This window comes from Herpailurus yagouaroundi, unplaced genomic scaffold, assembly GCF_014898765.1.
Source record: "Herpailurus yagouaroundi ecotype Mexico unplaced genomic scaffold, PumYag 77, whole genome shotgun sequence".
In the NCBI taxonomy this organism is placed as follows: domain Eukaryota; kingdom Metazoa; phylum Chordata; class Mammalia; order Carnivora; family Felidae; genus Herpailurus; species Herpailurus yagouaroundi.
The window spans coordinates 32,927,103-32,931,628 of NW_024412388.1; positions in this window are offsets into that span (position 1 = coordinate 32,927,103).

Consider the following 4,526-nt stretch of genomic DNA (forward strand, 5'->3'; position numbering starts at 1 on the left):
TTCAGAGACTGCCTCTCGCCACTTAGGGGAAGAGCTGTCCAAGCATCTTAAAGGCACGGCTGCCGCCAGTGCTCTTTATACATTATGAATGTTCACAAAGCAGAATAAGGACTGGGCAGTCTTCTGAGGGAGGGGCTGCTGTGCCATTTTGATTAAAGTGAAGACTGATGTCCCCAAGGCAGACCTTAATGAGGTCTTCAGTGCTCTCATAAAATTTCCACCTAAAATAAGCATTTTGGGGATGACTGGCCCAGCTCTTAACAACCCCTCCCCTTTTTCTTTCTTTTTTTTTTTTTTTAACATTTATTTATTTTTCAGACAGAGAGAGACTGAGCATGAACGGGGGAGGGTCAGAGAGAGGGAGACACAGAATCTGAAACAGGCTCCGGGCTCCGAGCTGTCAGCACAGGGGCCCGATGCGATGCGGGGCTCGAACTCACGGACCGCGAGATTGTGACCTGAGCCGAAGTCGGTGCTCAACCGACTGAGCCACCCAGGCACCCCTCCCTCCCCTTTTTCTTGGAACTGCCTTGGATCTCCCAGAGCAGGCTGCTGGCAGTCACATTTAGACTGCGGGACAGCACAGGATGGGACCGGGGAAGACCACCTGTCCCTGGGACAATCAGATTCTCCCTGACTGGCACAGAGAACTCCAGCGAGCCAGTCTCTGCCTGGAGCTGAAACTCAGAAGCCATGTTCTCTACCACGAATGGAAGAGATAGAGAATGTTTGTCACCAGTGATGAAGACCGAAACCGAGGCGAGGGATGGAGGGAAAGAACGTCCGGAGTCTTCCACGGATCTTCCACAGGTGACTCCGTTCCCACTCTGGAGTTCCATGAGACACCCCTAGAGTGTTGTGGCAAAGTTCCCCTTTCCAGGTTGGGCTCACTCAACTGGATTCTGTTCCTCACAACTAAGAGAGTGCCAAGAAGAGCAAGAGCGGAAGGTTCCAGGCGTCCCGCCTTAACTGGCCCAAAGAGCTGCTCACACAACCATCCTCGCTCTTTGTCTCCTGAGCAACCGAACAGGGAAGGGAGAAGAGGCAGAGACCGACAGGAGCCTGCTTGATATCTGAGCTTCGCTGGATGTGTCCCTGCAACCTCATCATGCTCCAGTTTTTCTCTTACCTGTGCAGCAAAGATGTTTGCTGAACCTTCTCCACTGAAGTGCTCTGAGGCTTAAGTAATAACTGTGTGCTCTGCAGGTTGAATTTCTCAGATTAAACACAAAAACAAAATGGCCCATGATACGCAGTAATACTTGGAAATCTACCATCCAGGGAAATATATTTTCTAGTGACATTTTCCCTGAGCACTTGGAATGCTCGGCTGTGTGTTAGACCTAAATATAAACTACAAATCTTGGGCCTATCTGTGTGACCCCCTTGACCTACAATTTCCCCACTGGAGAAATCAAGATTTGACACTTGCCGTAAATTCCGAATCACCCACGATAATATCGGCAGCGGGGGGCGGGGGGGGGGGGGGAATGAATAAATACGATTTACATATATTACAGCCTTTGTTTGGGGCAGAATCGTAGATCTCCTTTCGCAAAGCCTAATTTCAGTTTCCCTTCTTCTTCCAGGAAGAGCAGGAAAGAAAGAAAAGCCTCTGCTTTAAGAGAAGGGAACAGCTTGAGGTATGAGCAGCCCACAGGCAAGATAAGCCTCCAAGAATTCATAGTCGCTGCTGTCCAGTAGTTGTATGACCCAGGAGTGTGAGAACCAACCAGGACAAGGCTTGGAAAGGCCTGCAGTGAAAAAGACCATGAGAAGCAGAGTTCCCACGAAGCTACTGAGACTGGAGGTGCTGGGAGTGGAAGAAGGTTCCCGAAGGGGAGGGGAAGCCAGGTGATAATCAGAAACAGCGTACCGGCATTTCTGGCCTTGCAGAAGAAAGGGCCCTGGCGCTCCTGGACCCAGCAATTTGTTGGGATTTCTTTTTTAATGTTTATTTATTTTTGAGAGAGAGAGACAGAGCACGAGCTAGGGAGGGGCAGAGAGAGAGGGAGACACAGAATCCCAAGCAGGCTCCAGGCTCTGAGCTGTCAGCACAGAGCCTGACAGAGGACTCAAACTCACAAACCATGAGATCATGAGTTGAGCCGAAATCAAGAGTTAGATGCTTAACCGACTGAGCCACCCAGGGGCATCCTGCGATTTCTTTCTTTTTTTTTTTTTTTTTTTTTTCCTTCTAAGAAAACACTTGAGTCCTTGACTTTATATCTGTGAGTCATTCTTCTGAATGAGGGCACCCTGGGTTGTATAAACTCAGGACCCACAAATTCCAGACATGCACTGATATTAGGACTTGCTATAAACAAAGTTGTAAAGTCCTTCTCTCATGCCTCCCACCTGCCCCTCTCCAGCCCACTGTCCTGGTTTCTAACTGCCTAGACCTTACCAGGACCAAGCTCAGTCCTGCCTCCTCAGTACCCCACCACCTTTTCCACCTTCCTCCTCAAAACCAATCTGGCTGGCTCAGTTGGTGGAGCATGTGACTCTTGATCTGGGGTCATGAGTTCAAACCACGTTGGGTGTAGAGATTACTTAAAAAAGAAAAAGCTTAAAAAAAAGAAAGAAAGAAAGAAACCCAAATCAGCCTGTCCAGTTCTCTTAGGACCATGCTGCCTGACTCACCTCTTTCCAAGGTGACAATTAATTATCTAACAGATTAGAGCTCTACTGAGGGAGCACAGCCTGAACATTGATTGGAATCATGGGTTACAGTGAAGATACAGAACCTTAACCCAAATGAATGAACTTAAATTAAATTTAAAAAATAACTTTTATCATTTATTTCCTATTACAAAAATGGCATATTTGAGAAATTTTAGAAAATACAGAGAAGCCCAAAGAAAACTATAAATATTACCCTGTAAGAAAAAACACCCAAAATTCCATCACCCTTTGCTAATCTCCCTGAACATGGTCATCTAGGTTGCTCTTTTCTAAACATATATAGATATATATTATATGATTTCTACAAACATGGAAGAATCAGAATGTAATATTATTTTTTAATCTGGCTTTTTCATTTAACAATATAGTGTGAACATTTTCCCCTATCATTTAATACTTGTTTACAGGACCATTTAAAAATTTTTTTTAATTTTTAAATGTTTATTTATTTTAGAGAGAGACAGAGCACGAGCAGAGGAGGGGAGAGAGAGAGGGAGACACAGAATCCGAAGCAGGCTCCAGGATGTTAGCAGAGAGCCGGATGCAGGGCTTGAACTCACAAACTGGGAGACCATGACCTGAGCTGAAGTCAGACACTTAACCGAGTGAGCCACCCAGGCGCCCCTATAGGATCATTTTAAATGGCTGCATAACACTGCACACAAAGATCAGCTAAATCTTGGGATAACCCAGATGAAATGGGCAAATTCCTAGAAAAACACAGACTAGCAAAATTGACTCAAGAAGAAACAAAATATCTGAAAAAACCTGTAACAAGTAAAGATATTAAATTAGTAATAATATTAAAAAAAAAAAAAAAAAGACAACTTCCCACAGAGAAAACCACAGGCCCAGAATAATCTACTGGTTAAATCCACCAAATATTTACAGAATTAACACCAATCTGTCTCAAACTCTTTCAAAAAATTAAAGAAGAGGGAGCGCTTCCTAACTCGTTCTATGAGGCCAGCATGACCCCGATACCAAAGCCAAAGACATCCCCCCCAAAATAAAGGAAATTATAGACCAGTGTCACTTATGGCTAGAGATGCAAAATCCTTAACACAAATTAGCAAATCCAATCCGACAGCGTTGAAAGGATTATTGACCATAACCAAGAGGGATTTATCCCAGGAATGCAAGGGAGGCGCAACGTAAGAAAATTAATCAATGTAACCCATCACATTAATAAAACAAAGAGGAAAAACCCATACAATGATCTCAGTTAACACAGAAAAAGACTTTTGACAATATCCAACCTTCTTTATGGTAAAGACTCTCAGAACACAATGGATGGATGGATGGATGGATGGATAGATAGGTGGATAGACAGAGAGAGAGAGAGTTGCCAATACTGTTACCAAGTATTGGCAAAGATGTGAATAAATCTTTATGCACTGTTCGTGGATGTGTAAATTGGTATACTCACTTTAGAAACCTGTTTTGTGGCATCTAGTAAAATTGAACATAGGACCCAATAATTGCATTTCTAGATATACACAAGAGAAAATGGACATTTTCTGCAGCATTTTTTTGTCACAGCCCCAGATGGGGAGAAAATGTTTATTGGCAGAGTGGAAAAAACAAAGAGCGGCAAATCCCTGTGATGAAATCACGTCTGGCAATGAAAATGAGCCGGCTGCAGCATAGGTTGGTCTCACAAACGTAAAGCTGAACAGAAGAAGCCCAATACACAAAACCTACACACCGCGTCACCCCATTTGTAGAAATTTCAAAACCACGCAAAGCTCTCTATGGTTGGAAAGGAGCAGAGTGGTTCCCTTTGGAGTGAGGGATTAGTGACTACCAGTGACTATCCGCGTTCTCAGGCCTGGAGAAAC